Source organism: Hemicordylus capensis, chromosome 2, assembly GCF_027244095.1.
Source record: "Hemicordylus capensis ecotype Gifberg chromosome 2, rHemCap1.1.pri, whole genome shotgun sequence".
Lineage (NCBI taxonomy): Eukaryota > Metazoa > Chordata > Lepidosauria > Squamata > Cordylidae > Hemicordylus > Hemicordylus capensis.
Genome location: NC_069658.1, coordinates 191,532,564 through 191,549,670, shown reverse-complemented (window position 1 = coordinate 191,549,670; position 17,107 = coordinate 191,532,564). Strand labels below are relative to the sequence as shown.

General features: G+C 46.2%; 1 long non-coding RNA gene across 1 annotated transcript in view; it reads right to left on the bottom strand.

Moving 5' to 3' along the window:
- Positions 1-3,177: 3,177 nt before the first annotated feature.
- The window catches only part of LOC128342508 (uncharacterized), a 72,661-nt gene continuing 58,731 nt past the window's right edge, over positions 3,178-17,107 (bottom strand). The window contains exons 2-3 of the long non-coding RNA XR_008315033.1: positions 11,892-12,027; positions 3,178-3,419 (exon numbers count right to left, since the gene is read on the bottom strand). This is a non-coding gene — a long non-coding RNA (uncharacterized LOC128342508). The remainder of the gene's footprint in view (positions 3,420-11,891; positions 12,028-17,107) is intronic.

Sequence of the window (17,107 nt, the reverse complement as noted above, 5' to 3'; positions counted from 1 at the left end):
AGAAGGTGGCTTGATTCTCGGTTTCCTTCACAAGGAGACATAAATACCTTGCAGGCTTATTGTAAACCTAAGCAAACACAAAGTGGAAGAAGGGCTGGGGCAAAACACTTCTGAGATTATTCATATACCCCACTCCATGGCATCTGGTGAGGAGTATGTGTACAAGAGAGAGAGCATGAACATGGAGTACAAAAGATTGCTGGAAAGATGGGGTGCTTAACCTCTTCCTCTTCCATGCCTACTAGTTCTCCATAGAAATATAGCCCAAGGTTAGTTTTGGAGACCAGGGACTCTTCCACACAGCAGGTTTTACTGTGGGTTTACTGGGAGGCTTTACTGTGAACTCAACGTTGTGGGGGGGGGGAAACCCAGATGCAAATATACCCTGGATATAAATTGGGCTACACTCCAAAGCACAGTGAAAACCCTGAGTTGTGTGTGAACTTCTCCCCAATAACTCACAGGGACTTTGGGGTAAATCTGGCAGATATGTGAACGCACCCCCTCCATTCCAGAGGAAATGCAAGTTAAAGGGCTTTAAAAGCCTTGTGTGGAAAACATCCAGCTGGGGCAAAAAACAAAACAAGTGGGGGTGCTCTTTTTAGGGGAGAATTGGGAGTGTCAACTAGAGTGTCAATCCCTCAACTAGGGAGGGGCTTCCTGGTCCGCTAGGTCACAGAAGCTGTAGCTCTGCCCTTACCTTAGAACACCAAGATTCCACTCATTTCCCTGCTAATTTAAAGCACCCTTCACCTGCCCTGATAGAGCTGGTGCCCAACTAGATTTTTTTTCCTATGGGTCCTGCTTGCTGGTCACTAAAGATATTCCTTAGCTAAATGTGCTCTAACCCTATTCAACTCATTGATGGATCATGGGTTGACATAACAGAGCAAGGATGCACCAGTGCATCAAGAGAGCAGTCAAACTGAACTTCCCAACTAACTGGTGCAGTGGAGAAGTGGCTGTTCTTGATGCCCTTCCATTCCCCAGAAATCCCTCTGTGCCATCCAAAAATATGTACCTGAGGACTGCACAGTTCTCAGGGACATACTTTTGGGTGGCAAAGAGGGCTTCTGGTGAGTGAGGGTTGGCAAATGTTGCTGCTTCTCCTCTGCACTGGTGGAGTGAGTTGGGAAGTTCTTTTAAGGCTGTGTTGGGTCAATGAGGTCTGGCTTTGAATTTAAAGTTTGACCTCTGTCCATTACACTGTGCTGGCAATTAAGGAATGTTGTTGTTGGGTAAGTATCAAAGCAAGGAGTTGGATAAAGTGCAGTTCATCCCTTATCGCCTCTCTGTGACAACTTTGACTTTAAAAACCCAAAAACCTCTTTGTTTGAATAGAACTCATCTACTATAGAGATTTATATAGGAATCTAACAAGACTCATTTAGTTCAGTATCTCAGTTCCAATAGCAACCAGCTGGCTCCCCTAGATGCTCCCAGCCAGAGCATGTTGTTGATGACAAGTGTGATGACCACTTGTCACCAGCATCTTGGAGTCAAACTATTGCTTATGATCAGCAGAGATCTACTAGTTAGCTGTTGGCCAGCAGTAAAAGTCCTGTCCTCTATGATCTTAGATTTTTTAAAAATTAAATGGACATATACATTCCTGGAAATAGCCACTTTTTATGATGGTAAGTTCTGTAACCTATATGAAGTACTCCTTATCTTCTGTCCTAAATCTACTGCTATAAGCACTTTGGCGCGTGAGCCAGAGTTCCCCTGGATGTAATGTGCATCTGCCCAAGAACAAATGAGAACCTAGATCAAATGCAGTCAATTTTGTTGAATTCTTGTTATGCTACACATGCGAATGAGTCTGGATGAATCACAAATGGATGTATTTTTATAATCCTTTTATGACTCACAAGGGGCTTACTATTCCCCAGAGCAGCAAAGCTCCTGGAGGTGTTTGCTTCACAGCACTGCTGTGAACATTGTACCATTCAGGGCACTGTAGGGGGAAACAGAAGGCACCATCTTTTCCCATAATGCCCTGGCATAACCCAATGTTTGGGCATTATGAGAAAACACAATGGCAGTATGGGGAAGGTAGTTGCTGAGAGAACTGTAGCCACAGGTAACAACAGTGCCAAAAAAGCTGAAGAGAGAAAATCAATAAATTTGATACAAAACAATGTACAGTAAATGAATAACTAAAGGCATAGGCATTTTAATAATGAAAATAAATGGAGGACAGATATGGAAAACCTTTCTTTTGCACACTCCTAGAAGAGGAGTGAGAAATCTCTGTCTGCACCATTAATGATTTTATAAACCTCTATCACAGCCCTGTCACCTTAGCCACTGCAAGAGATTTATAAAATGATGGCTGAAATATCACATGCACTTTAATGGTCACTCTGGAATCTTTCCTCCTACACATACCCTTTAATTTCTACTATCATTCACAGGTTATGCATTCCCCACTTTAAATGTCACCACACCCCTTCTGACTACTGTGGAAGAAAATATTCCCCTGATTTGCCCATCCTGAATGCCGAACCTTTGACGTAATGCCCTCTGACTAGACTTGGATGCAACATCATCATCGCATGGCTGGTGAAAGTGGTAGGGATGTGCAAAACATTTATACATCAAAATGTTTCTACGCGAAACAGGCCGTTTCGACTGCTCTGCAATCTGCATTGCAATGTGTACTCAGTCAAAATGTAGTTGAAGTTGCTCTAGTTGAACTTGTGGCTATGCTTCCTGCTAAGTAAGGGTGCTGCTGTGGCAGCTGTTGCAATGCCAGGAATGTATGGAAGGTCATAATGAGAGAGCAACTTGTGCCTGTGATGTTACTGCCATGCAGGCACTGTGGCTGGCAGTGGATTCTGGGTCAGTGATTCTCTTTTGGCCATTTTTGGACTGTGTTTGGAATATGTGTGCTGTGTTGGGAGAGCCAGATTCCCTTTTACTGTGCGCTTCTCCAGTGTGTTTCAAGGCAGGGTTGCAGATTGCAATGCAAAACTTGTGTGCACTCTGTGAGTGTAGCTTGTTCAGGCCATAGGGAACAATGGGGAAAATCAAAACACCCCACTGTTTACCATGGGTAGTTCTGAGGGACAACAAAGTGGCTTGCATGGTAGGGCATGACGAGTTCTACCTACCTTCCTACCCACAAAAGAAATGGGCAAGTAGGCAATTTTAAACACATTTGTAACCTTTCGCCAAAACCATAGGCTTGCTTGTTGGTGCTCCATGCGGGTGACTCAGGACAAGCACCACTGCAGAAGGAAGCTGCATGTGGCAATGGAGAGCTGGTCCTTACCAGCAGGTCCTTGTTTGTTTAAGATCTCCCTCTTCCTTGCGGTGCTGAACCAGTTCGGACCTCATTTGAACCGCTTTGGTGCTGAACCAGTGCACGAAACTTGGAGCACCTCGGTTCGTGTACATCCCTACTACCAATCCACCTGCAATTTTGAAGGTATAATGTTATCAGAAGGGGCTGCCACACCTGAAATGTTTATCCTATCCTGTCAATAAATAAAAATATTGTAGGAATTTTTGTGATTTTCCTTTAAAAAAAAAAACCTCTAGAAAGTAATTAGTCTGACAAGAGTTCCCAATCAGTGGTACTCCAGATCAGGGATTCTCAACATTGGGTCCTCAGATGTTATTGGACTTCAACACCCATAATCCCTAGTCCCAGTGGCCTTTGGTTGGTGATTATGGGAGTTGAAGTCCAAAAACATCTGGGGACCCAATGTTGAGAATCCCTGCCCCAGATGTTGCTGAACATTACCAATTACTCCCAGCTACAAGTTATTGTGGCTGGAGATTAAAGGAGTTGCAGTTCAGCAACATCTGGAGTACCACTGGTTGGGATCCCCTGGTCTAAGAATCATTCTAGTACTATTGTGATTTTGTGTTATATTACTCATTCTCTCCCCCTCCAACTAAGAGAGTGCAAGAACTGAAAATTTAACTCTGTGTGTGTGTTCTAAGGAGATGGTGCTGTTTACTCAGAAGTAAATTCCATTATATTCAGTGAGGCTTCTGACAAAATGGAGTTTCTTTTATTCTACCTTCTCAATTAGAAAATACTAACAACTATTTGTTAGTAGTAAGGTATGAAGTTCTGCTGGAAGTCTTGTATAGAATGTAGTAGAAGCACCAAAAGCACTGTGATGATTGGGCAGTGGAGATTCCATATGAAATTGGGAGAGATAATCTGAGAATTGGATGTGGGGAGAAACTGTTACTGGCTGGATGATGTGTTTTTTGTAGCTCTATGTAAAGGAGAGAAGTGTTTATTTTTATTTCAAACAGTAATAAATCCTTGGTATTTTTTTATTCTGGGTGGCATCTTTTATTGCCAGTTCCTACGGGAAGGCAGAAAAACGGGAAGACAGAAAAATGCCAAGACAACACAAGTAAAGGCAAACCTTGTTATATGCAGAACCACTATTTGCATTTTCACATATCCATGGGTGTCAGGCACCCAACCTCCTTATCTGCAGATATGAAAGGGTTAAAACCCACGTATCTGTGGTTCCTAGAAGGCCAGACATTACTGTGAAGGACATTTCTGGCCACCATTTTGTAGTTCACTTTGTTAAAATAGTTAGGAAAAATCTGTGACTTTGGGGACCTTTGGGGGGCATTGCTGAATGCCAGGAGACCCGCAGAGCATAGTAGGGCACTTTATTTGGCCTATTTTTGCATTTTTTGGCATTTGCGGAAGGGGTTGAGTCCAGGTTCCTAACCCCCATGATCCCATAGACTCAATGCATCATCTGTGCTTTCCTTACCCACGGTAATCTGCAGGAATAGAACCCCCACGGATAATGAAGTCCACCCTGGGCTGATGAACTTTGTCCCTCCTGCAGATGTTGGCCTACAATTCCCATAATCCCTAGCTATTGGCCACTGTGGCTGGGGACTATGGGACTTGTAGTCCAAAAACAGCTGGGGGGCCTAAGTTGAGCAGGCCTGAATACCCTGAGATGCTTGAGGGATCAAAGTGAGCTCTGAAAGTTTCCTCAAGCAGCTGAGTATCCAGATATAGACATCACAAAACCAAACCCTGTGAGGCATCACAGGGCTTACTCCCAAGGAAAACATGAATAGGATTGCAGTCAAGTTATTAAAAGGGACTGATGGGGTGGGATTTCAGGAAATGATTGATTAGCCATTAGTAACAATGTTCAGAAAGCAGGAGACTTAAAACCACATCAAACATTGTTTCCTTTGTGTCTTCTGTCCCAAGCTTCACAGCAATTAGAGAAGGCTGCTTTTTTTCACATGCTCACAATAAACATTGGGAGTACAGGGGAGTAATAGAGGGAGAGACAAGGGGGGTCCAGACAACCCCAACCTGCTATGTTTAGCATTTTGTACCTGGTGCGGATAACAGTGTAGTGAGCTAGTGCAAGAAGGGGAGGTGTGGACACTCCCTTAGGGATCAATAGGAAGTTCAATGCAGGACCTGATGGAAAGAAACCGAAATAAACTTTGCTGGAAGGGCCCGGTGACAGTGGTCCTCCCCCGCCTCTATGTCACCACCATTTGGACTATAGCTCAGTGGTAGAACTCCTGCTTTGCATTCAGAAGGTTCCAGAACCAATCCCTGACATTTTCTGGTAGGGCTAGGAAAGACCCCTGTCTGTAACCCTGGAGAGTTGTTGCCAGTCAGTGCTGACCTAGATGGACCAATGGTATGACTCGATCAATGGCAGCTTCATGTGCTCAAAAGCAATGGGAAGAGTCTAGTTCAGTGGTAGAGCACATGAGCTGCATGTAGAAGCCCCCAGTTTAGAGTTGCATGCCCCGCCGGATGTTTGGGTTTTAGATGGATGTTAAGCATCATGCCCAGATTGCTTCCCAGATTTGTCTGGATTTCAGCTCTTTCTTTTTCTTTCTTTTTAAAGCAGCTTAGCTCTTGTAGAAGCGGAGTTATGGAGCAAAACCTGCAGTCACTCTTCTGCTCAAAAATTATTTTCAAGCTAATTTACACAATATGCAAATTAGGCACCCAGATTTGGAAAGCCGGAATATGGCAACCCTAACCCCAGTTTCAATCCTCCCCTTCTCCAGGTAGGGCTTAATCTCATTCTGTATTGCATTGTGTTTTACTACCCAATTCCTTGCAAGGCCAGACTTTCCAGAGTCATTTTCCTTGAAAGAGGAGAATAGTGCAGACTTATGGTGTTTCTGTACTATTGGTGAACTTCCAACTATACAGGCTGAGCAGCTAGGAAGGAAGTGATCAGGCAGTGCTAGGCAGATGGCAGCACCTCAAAAGCCAAAGGGAACATAGAAACATAGGGAACTGCCTTATACCAAGTCAGACCCTTGTTCCATCTAGCTCAGCATTGTCAACACAGACTGGCAGCGGCTTCTCCACGGTTGCAGGCAGGAGTCTCTCTCAGCCCTATCTTGGAGATGCTGCCAGGGAGGGAACTTGGAAGCTTCTGCATGCAAGCAGGCAGGTGCTCTTCCTATCCCCTAAGGGGAATATCTTGCAGTGCTCACATATAGTATCTCATTCAAATGCAAACCAGGGTGGACCCTGCTTAGCAAAGGGGACAATTCATGCTTTCTCCCACAAGACCAGCTCTCCTCAAAACAGAGGTTTTCTGGAATGATTTCCAGAAGGAAGGGCTTAGCAATATTTCTCAGCTAATATTATAATTCAGATATCTGTGATATTCTGTGTTAACTTCATTCTTTCTTTGATTTGAGCAGATAAACGAAGTGGAGCTTGGACTGCATTAAGGGTTCCTCCTTTTATCCTTGAATGTAAACAAGCTCTCTGAGAAGTTTCTTCATTTCCACTGGAAGCAATTCCCTTGGGAGAAACACTGGTTATTAAAGGTAAAGTGTGCGGTCGAGTTGGTGTCGACTCCTGGCACCCACAGAGCCCTGAGGTTGTCATTGGTAGAATACAGGAGGGGTTTACCATTGCCTCCTCCCACGCAGTAACAGATGATATATTTCAGCATCTTCCTATATCGCTGCTGCCCGATAGAGTACCAGTGGGGATTCGAACCGGCAACCTTCTGCTTGTTAGTCAAGCATCTCCCTACTGTGCCACTATCTCAATGAACCCTAAACTGTAGTTACTGATGTAGTAGCACATGGGGCAGCCTAGGGTTGGGGAGTCCCAGGTCAGTCTGTGTTCAGTCTCAAAGTTCACTGGAATACAATGAGCTAGTCACCATCTCTCAGGCCAGCACCTCACGGAGTTCTTGTGAAGACAATGTGGATGTGGGGAGACTATGGTTGCCAACTCTGAAGCTATTCCTGGAGGTTTTTGTTTTCACAATTGACTTGAGTTCAAATCCCCATTCAGCCATGAAACCCACTGGATGACTCTGGGCCAGCCTAACCTATCTCATAGGATTGTCGTGAGGATCGATATAACCATACACACCACTCTGGGCTCCATGGAGGGAGAGCAGGATATAAATGTATAAACAAACCAACACTCTTGGATTGCTTTCAATAGTCGGCTGAGGATTGATGCCAGTGCTTAGAGACTCTAGGCCAGTCGTGGGATCCTGGAGGGTTGTCACGCTTAGGAGACCCACATATGTGATCCTGAACTTCTTAGAGGCAGAGTGAGATTAAAAATATATATTAAAAGGTGGGTCTCAAACTCGCATGGGAACTTGGCTCTTTTTTACTGGAAAGCTTCACAATGTTTCAGGGCTGACTATGGTGGAGAAGGTGCCTATCTGGCCACCTCTTGACATGCTCAGAGGAACTCATTGTTTCAGATGTGCCAGATCTGAGCCCTTGCCCTTCTGAGCCAAGTGGCCCCTGCTAGCAGGTGGATCCAAGGAGGGGCTGGAAGCAGCTCACTTCAAAGCCATGCTCTGCCATCCCTGAGAAAGGCTAAGTGTGACGTTCCTCACGAGCTGGATGAAAACCCTTTCCTCGGCTGACAGTGATGTGGCAGAACACCCCCTCGGTGTTTGAGGTTTCCATTGCATTAAAGTGCCACGACATGCTGAGTGGGGGTAAATATTTCATGCGCTGCAGTGCCGAAAACATTCATAAATATTACTCTAAAATTAGCCTGAAGTGTGAAAACGGCTACAGGAGGAGAGGAGGCGGTTGCTGCCGGCATGTCTGCCTGAGAGACAAATTGCAGAGAGCGTTAACATTTGTTTGAGAACAGAAGAACTGCCTGGCTGGATCTGAACAGAAGTCCATATAGCCCTGTGTTCTTTGCTTCACCAGCAAGATGTCTCTGCAAGCTCACCAGCAAAGTAGGACGATGATGCCCGTCATTGTGCTTTGTTCTCAACACCTGGCCATCAGTGGGACACTAACGTGTAATGGCACTGCTTAACTATCATGGCTAAGAGATGCTGATGGGGCCATCCTCCTCCATTGATTTGCTTAAGCAAGGGGTTCTCAACCTTGCTGTTGGACTACAGCTCCCATCTTCCCCAGTCAAAATGACCAAAGGCTGTTGTGGCTGAGGATGATGGGAGTTGTAGTCCAACATCCCAAGGTTGAAAACCCCAGGTCTTGCCCTTTTTAAAAACCTCCCAAGCAAATGGATATTGCTATGGAAATTCAGTTATTTACTCATTTATTCATTTATTTGTTTGATTTTTAGACTGCCCTTACAAAATAGCTCAGGGCGGTTCACAAACATCAAAGACCCTTTAACAATTTAAGAGCGCTGGAAGGCCAGGCCGAACAGGTAGGTCTTTAGGGCTCTCCTAAATTCCAATAAAGAGTTCAAATTACGGATGTCTGCAGGGAGCGCATTCCACAGTCCAGGAGCGGCTACAGATAAGGCCCACCTCTGGGTCGACACCAGTCGAGTTGGTGGCAACTGGAGCTGGACCTCCTCAGATGATCTTAGCGTGCGGTGGGGATCAGACCGAAGAAGGCGCTCTCTAAGGTAACCTGGACCTAAGCCGTTCAGGGCTTTAAAGGTAATCACCAGTACTTTGTATTTTGCTTGGAAACATATCGGCAGCCAGTGCAGCTGTTTCAAAACAGGCATAATATGGTCTCTCCGGGTTGCCCCAGAGACCAGCCTTGCTGCTGCATTTTGAACTAACTGAAGTTTCCGAAGTATGTACAAAAGCAGCCCCACGTAGAGCGCATTACAGTAGTCAAGCCTGGAGGTTACCAGCTGGTGCACCACTGTTCTGAGGTCATCCTCCTCTAGGAATGGACGCAGCTGTCAAATCAGCCTAAGCTGATAAAAAGCACTCCTGGCCACAGCCTCCACCTGAGTTACCAGAGTGAGGCCTGGATCCAGGAGTACCCCCAAGCTGCGTACCTGCTCCTTCTGGGGGAGTGTAACCCCATCCAGCACAGGGAGATCTAACTCATCCCTCAGATTCTGAGCCCCTACAATGAGCACCTTCGTCTTGCTTGGATTCAGCTTCAATTTGTTATCCCTCATCCAGCCCATAACTGCCTGTAGGCAGGTGTTTAGGGAATGAATGCCATTTCCTGATGAAGCAGATGAAAGAGAGAAGTAGATTTGGGTGTCATCAGCATACTGATAACACCCAGCACCAAATCTCCTTATGACCTCACCCAGCGGTTTCATGTAAATATTGAAAAGCATTGGTGACAGAATGGAGCCCTGAGGGACTCCATATAACAGCTCCTGTTCTGAGGAGCAACTGTCACCAAGCTCCACCATCTTGGATCTGTCCGAGAGATAGGAGTGGAACCACTGCAGAGCAGTGCCTCCTATCCGCAACTCCGCCAGGCGACCCAGAAGGATACCATGGTCAATGGTATTGAACGCCGCCGAGAGATCCAAGAGAACCAACAGAGTCACACTCCCTCTGTCGATTCCCCGGTATAGATCATCCATCAGGCCAACCAAGGCTGTCTCAACCCCATAGCCCACTCTAAAGCCAGTTTGAAATAGGTCTAGATAATCAGTTCCAAAACCGCCTGGAGCTGGTCGGCCACCACCCTCTCAATCACCTTGCCCAACCAAGGGAGATTAGAGATTGGCCTATAATTAATAGTCTATATAGTTAATCAAGCATTGTTGTGAACAACTGACTGGATCCTCAGTTGAGGAGTGAAAGGGCTGCCCATAGATTTGTTTTTCTCTCCCCTTAAGTCAGGGTTTCTCAACCTTAATCCTGGTGCTGGGGTTGTGCTGCACACAGCCTGAGCATACACAAAGTCAAGGGCTTAGAGCATCCGACTCATGGAGGATTCTCCCAAAGGAATATCCCAACGTTATTATTATTGTTATTATTATTACATTTATATCCCGCTCTTCCTCCAAGGAGCCCAGAGCGGTGTACTACATACCTGAGTTTCTCTTTCACAACAACCCTGTGAAGTAGGTTAGGCTGAGAGAGAAGTGACTGGCCCAGAGTCACCCAGCAAGTCTCATGGCTGAATGGGGATTTGAACTCGGGTCTCCCCAGTCCTAGTCCAGCACTCTAACTGGAAGCCGGGATGCATTGTCCTGATCTCTGGAGATCTGTGCTGCTTGGAGCAGTGTAGATCACGTGGGAGTGCAATCTACACATTCCACTGATCATGGATCATCTGTGGGGAAGGTAGGTCCAATCCTCCCCCCCGCCCCCCCAACTCCTGGTCATGTGAATAGCTTCATAGTCTAGGATAGTCACACCCAAAATTCAAATGGAGGGAGTGTGGATCGGAACTCACCAGGCACCTCAGCACTCCCCCTAGGGATTGTCAACCCCCCACCCCACTGTCCCAGAATCTGTGTAATGTAGTGTAAGTAACATGATGATAGGATGCTTTCGGGATGGAAGGATTCTGGATAAAATAAAATGGCAGCTCCCATGATTGATGGGACCTGGATTATTTTTGCCACATTTCTCCTGTGGGTACATTGTTTCAACACAAGAAAAGAAGCATGCCTCAGTTAACAGATGTTTAGGAAACTGTGGCCTATGCATCGCTTTCAGAGGTCTTCATTCTTTTGGCACCCACTGTGGTCTAGATCAGGGATTCTCAGCATTGGGTCCCCAGATGTTATTGGACTTCACCTCCCATAATCCTCAACCAAAGGCCACTGGGGCTAGGGATTATGGGAGCTGAAGTCCAATAACATCTGGGGACCCAATGTTGAGAATCCCTGGTCTAGATTGTGTAAGGGTTGGAACTATTGGCAGAGAGATCGTGCTGCCCTTTGAGGAGATGACTGGACTCAGTGGCTTCTGCTTACTCACTGGCGATACAAGTGAAAGCATTATCAGACCTTGGCACTCCATGACCTTCTGGTGAAAATCACGTATCTTGGAGCTGCCTCAGAGTGATGGAGTACCTACAATCTCCCTTGCTTTGATCAACCTCTCACACAAAAGATGGATTAAACACTCCCACCCCCGGCCATAAATTGTGGTTTTGAAACTGCACTTTCACCTCTCCTCAGACAGTTTGTATCCTCTAAGCTGAGCATAGTCCTCCAGCCATGTTTGGATATTCATTGGGGGCTTAGTAAACCCAGGGCAGCAAAAACAGGGGTGGGGGCGGGGGTGGTTGTCAAGAACCTGTCAAGCCACAACTACATCTGGCTGGTGGGCTGCATTCAGTTTGCTGTGGCAGAAGTTGCGCAGGCCTGCCGGAACGCCTTGGAACTCACAGCAAGTGGAAGACAATCTTCACAAGAAAAAACACTGTCAAATCTCCATGCAGTGCACGCGCCTGCCTGGTAGACCGTGGGTGGATTGTGTTGAATTATAGATCTTGTAGGATTTACATCTTTAATTTCCCTGAGGGTCAAACTGCGGCCCACCCAGCAACCTCATCCGTTGCCCTCTTTTGGGGTGCAGTATATTGTCTGTGCACCTATTTTCCTCACCACGCTCCCCCTCACACGCACCCCCTCCCTCCCCATCTGCATTGGCTCAGCTCTGCTGCCCGACGGCTTTCCCATCTATCATTCTGTCTGCAGTGTTTACCTCAGCAATTGCTGCCTTCTTTCCCAGGCAGATGTTCAGGGGCTTCCCATGCGGGCGTCTGCTTGGTTGGGGTTTTGATAAACATATATTTAACCTGTCAGCCCACAGCTCATCCGTTTCTATCTCGAGCTTCTCCCTGTTGAATTAAAAAGAGAGGGATGCGTTCATCTTCGGAAAGCTAGCATTGCCTCTGTGCCACAGAATCCAAAGGCTGGGAGGAAGATCTGGAAGCTAAATTTAGGGCCAGTTCCGATAGTACATTATCCACCAGCATTTTCCCTCTTTTTACATGCTATGGGACTTGTTTGTGTTTTGTTTACTTTATTCAATTTATATCCTGCTCCATCTCTAAAGCGCAGAGCAGTTTACATGCATATTTAATTTGTTTTTCCAAGAAAAGGCAATGACAAAAAGGGGAAATTCCTCAAATATTCCAGTGCCAGACACACACACACACACACACACACACACACACACACACGTGCATGTGCATATGGCCCATCCCAGTGAGTCAGAGAGCATTTACCAGTTTTGATGCATACAGGGGTGTAGCCACCATTGTGCAGGGGGTTCAAAGAACCTGGGCCGCCGCTATCAGTGGCCACGCCTCGCACCCCAGCCATGCCCCTATGTCTGACATCAGACACAGGGGGCGTGGCTATGCTAGCAAACGGGGCTGTGCCCCCCATTTGGAAGGAAATTATTATTATTATTATTATTATTATTATTATTATTATTTTATTTTATTTTATTTTATTTTATTTTATTTTGATGTGTATACTGCCCTTCCAAAATGGCTCAGTACTGCCTGGATAGCTTCTCCCTGTTTGCAAAAGCAGGCAGAGGCGTTCCTGGCCAGTCTGGGAACACAGCGCTGGCTGAACCCTCTTAAAAATGAAGCTGCACAGCCATTTTTAAGAGGTTTCAGCCAGCGCTGGGCTCCCAGCCTGGCCAGGAACACCTCTCTTGACTTTTGCAAGCAGGGAGAAGCCATCCCGGCCACACTAAAGGCAGCGTGGGCTGGAATTTCCTTCCAAACGGAGCACGTGGCTCAGTTTGCTAGCAGGGCCATGTCTCCTGCATCTGATATCAGATGCAGGGGCAGGTTGAGGGTGGTGGGGGCCACCGGTGACAGGTTGGACAGGGGCTGCGGCTACCCTCCATACGCCACTGCTTACCACACAAAAATTTCACCACCTGCTGGCAAGCAAAGAAATAACCATGCAATGCACGTTGATGCACTAAAGTGTAGTTCGATTATTTCAAATTCACTGTTGCATGATTAAGCCATGATGTGAGACCACGGGATGATGCATTCAGCCACAAGTGGCTACTAAAGGGGCCCTAAATGACTTACCAGCTGAGAGCACAAGGGGAAAATAAAAGGTGGCCCACACAATGCAGTGTTACGGAGCTGTAACACTGTGCCCTGGCGATGCTGCGGACTTCTAAGCAAGCCCTAACACTGTTCAGAAGCAGCAGATGCCGAAGCAGCATCGGTTTCTCCATTGTTGCTAACGGCAAAACCTGCAGAAGCACTGCTTCCACATCCTCCGTGTCTGAACAGTGTCAGGGTTTGCTTCAAAGTTTGTAGCAGCCCCAGCGTGCAGCATTACGGTCATCATGTGGGCCAGTGAGCGTAACCAGAATGCAGACTTCATTGTATGCAACAGACCATCAGATCCTGGGGCTAGGACCCTAATATGTAAGAGGTGTCGCCAATCTCAAGCTAGCTATGTACATGTTTACGTAAGCAGTTCGATTCTGCCTTGCTATTCAAGGCACTCAAGACAGCTAAGAGCATTTCAAAGCAATAGTGCCATTAAAATCACAAAGTTTACAGCAAATAAAGCAACAAAATAACTAGAAAATGAATCCGTTTCCATCAATAAAATCAAATTACATTAAAAGCTAGAGAAACTGGCTGACATACCACGCAGTGCATTGCTGATGGGAGAACAGGGTGCGCCATGTGATTCTAAATGACATCCTTGCTTCTGCTGCTGCTGCTGCTGCGCTTGTAGAGGCTCCATGGCTCCCCCCAAATTGTGTCACCACTGTTGCAACACTATTCCAATTATTCTCAGTGGATGCAGTGTCACAACAAGGTTGGTGCAATTCTTAGGAGCCACAGAGGCTCTGTGAGTTCGGTAGCAGTGAGCATGGGGTTTAGAATCACACAGAACCAGCATGCCTACCCTGCTTTTCCACTGACCGCCTTGTCCGTCCTTCTCCAGCTACTGCACCTGGGCTGATGCTAAACCAAAAAAACCAGCCAGTCGTATACCATGCATAGAACATTCTCCAAATCCTTCCATGAGATCATGCTCTCCAATCACAATAAAATACATCAGGCTGAGGGCTTCCTTGTGTCATTGTGGGAGCAAAGATGTAGGATGGGTCTATGGCAGGGTTTCTTAACCTTGGGCCCCCAGATGTTGTTGGACTACAACTCCCGGAATCCCCAAGCAAAACCCATTGCAGCTGAGGATTCTGGGAGTTGTAGTCCAACAACATCTGGGGGCCCAAGGTTAAGAAACCCTGGTCTATGGAATCACTTGATCAGAAGCAACAAGGAAATTTAAGGGTTTGTGGCTGAGCAAGGATTTAGAAGCCAGGATCAACCCCCCATTAAAAATAGAGATACTTCTGCAGAAACATGGATGATGTGACTAGATGGCCTCTGAAGATGACACTCTGCCTTTCAGTTCTGTTGCTCAGTAGTGTGCTGCTTCAGAAGATGCAGTAGGTGGTATGTTTGGGGGGGGGGGGGGTGGAACTGGGGGAGAAGAAAGCTTCAAGATTGCAATCAATCAATCCCATCCCTTCTCCCAAAGCCATAAAGTTTAGGCACATGAGGATAAATGGAACTGGCATTTGCAAGATGAAAGCACATCCTTCATAAGCCATTCACAGGGCGGGCAGAGTGTGTTTTCCATAAAGAATCTATATGTAAAGTGTGGTTTGAAGGAGAAAAAGGAGGGTAGCCTTTTCCTTACTGTTTGGGGTGGGAGCTTTAAATTCTGCTCTCATCTTTCTCCCAGTATGAACTGAATCTTTCCAGGTGGTGGTTTATTCTATCCTGAATACTGATTCTAATGGCCAATTCTGCAGGAGTATCCAGAAAATGTTCTGCACGTCGGGTAACATTGTGGTGCAATCTGCCACAACCAGGTGTGTGTCTGACAACACTTCCAGATGTGCTCCTTGCACACTCACCACCCAGTTGCAAACAGAATTGGTCTGACTGACCCTTCCCCTTTTACCCCTCCTGTTTCTGTTGTCTCTGGGCAAGAACACTGAACCAGTCCAAAGGACTTGAAACCATGCCTATTTTTAAAAAGATAGAACAATAGTGTTAACAACAATTGTCTTAGGAACATATTATTTATTTATGTATTTATTTGATTTCTATACCGCCCTTCCAAAAATGGCTCAGGGCAGTTTACACAGAAAAATAAGATGGATCCCTGTCCCCAAAGGGCTCACAATCTAAAAAGAAACTTAAGATAGACACCAACAACAGTCACTGGAGGTACTGTGCTGGGGGTGGATAGGGCCAGTTACTCTCCCCCTGCTAAATAAAGAGAATCACCACGTTAAAAGGTGCCTCTTTGCCAAGTTAGCAGGGGTTATATAGGAAGTTGCCTTATACAACATAGGAAGTTGCCTCATACTAGGTCCATCTAGTATAATCCATCTATCTAGCTCAGTATTGTCTATAGAATATGCAAGCAATCTCATCAGGAAGCCATAGAGCTGTGAGCGCTCTAATTTACTTCCAGACTGGACTACTACTCCTGGAAGGGTGTCCTTTGAAGAAAGTCTGGAAACGTCTTGGTGCCAATTGCAGCAGCAAGACTGCTGACAGTTGTTTGTTTTGTTGATCCCATCACACTCTTAGGTTTTCAAGTAGAGGCTGTTTGGCCACCTGTCAATGGCTGTAGCAGCTCCCTATTCTGTGCCGGGGGCTGGCCTAGAAGACCTTCAAGGTCCCTTCCAATTCTACGATTCTATATTGTATCCACTTCACAGGCTCACAGTTTATTTCCAGGCCCTATTCAAAGCACCCTTTCAAGCCTTAAACGATTTGGGACCTGGATATCTGAAGGACAGCCTCCAAGTATCTGACACACCAGAGAAAGCCCTGCTCCATATTCCACCATTGATAGGAAGTGTGATTGGATGGACAGGAACTTCTTTAAAATAGCACCAAGAGTGTGGAACTGCTTTTTGTGAGAGATCTGGCTGGCCAGGCCATTGAGCACCAGTTAAAACCCTATGAGGTCATTCTCATGACCAAGTGGTGGCAGTGGGTGGGTGGGTTGGAGGAAAGGTAGAAACCTACTTCCCCATTCCCACATGGCCAGAGCCTGATCAGGGCACACAAGTAGTGCGGCAGTGAGCCCAGCAGCGATTGGGGTGGGGAAGAAGCTGGGTCTGAGAAGTATCCCACAATGCATCACAGTGTATTGGGAAAGCTCTATGCTGCCTGGCAACTCCTCAGATCTATGACAAAGATAGCTGCCATCAGACTGGGAGCAGCTGCTGGCAGCATAGAGCTCCACATGACCATCGAGCATGCGCTTGCCCTCCTACCTCACTTTAATCTGGGTAGTGGATTACTATTAGCCTGGCTACCCAGGGGAGGAGCAGGGGGATTGGAAGTGACCCAGGGGATGCAGACGACCAGCCCTATCTGGCCTAGTCCTGGCCTACTCAGGTTGGACTGGTTGTGAGAACAACCTTTATATGTTCCGATGTGTCCTTCAAGTATCTGTAATATGCTTCTGAGTTCATATTTGCCCCTCTCTCTTAGGATTCCTGTTTGCTGTTCTTTTCACATTTTAATGCACAATTGTGTTATTATTACGTGTCATTTTATTATTATTATTATTACTATTTTTGTGGAAGTTGTGAGCCACCTTTGCCATTCTAGAAAGATACAAATGTGTTTAAATAAATACATGTTGCCAATGTGATGTCAGCCATCCACCCCCTACATCCCAAATACCCCTTTTAATTTCTAAATACCGGATCCTGCTCTCAGTCTCCCATTCGGCTCTAGGCAAACCATCAATTTCCCCACATGAAGGATAGGGCTGTGGTTGCCCTGATTTAAAACAAGCAAACAAACACCAAAACCCTATAATGACCACTTGGTTGCAAATAAAATGTATCCAACTTCCTCTAGTGAGGATGGAAGAAAATAGAGG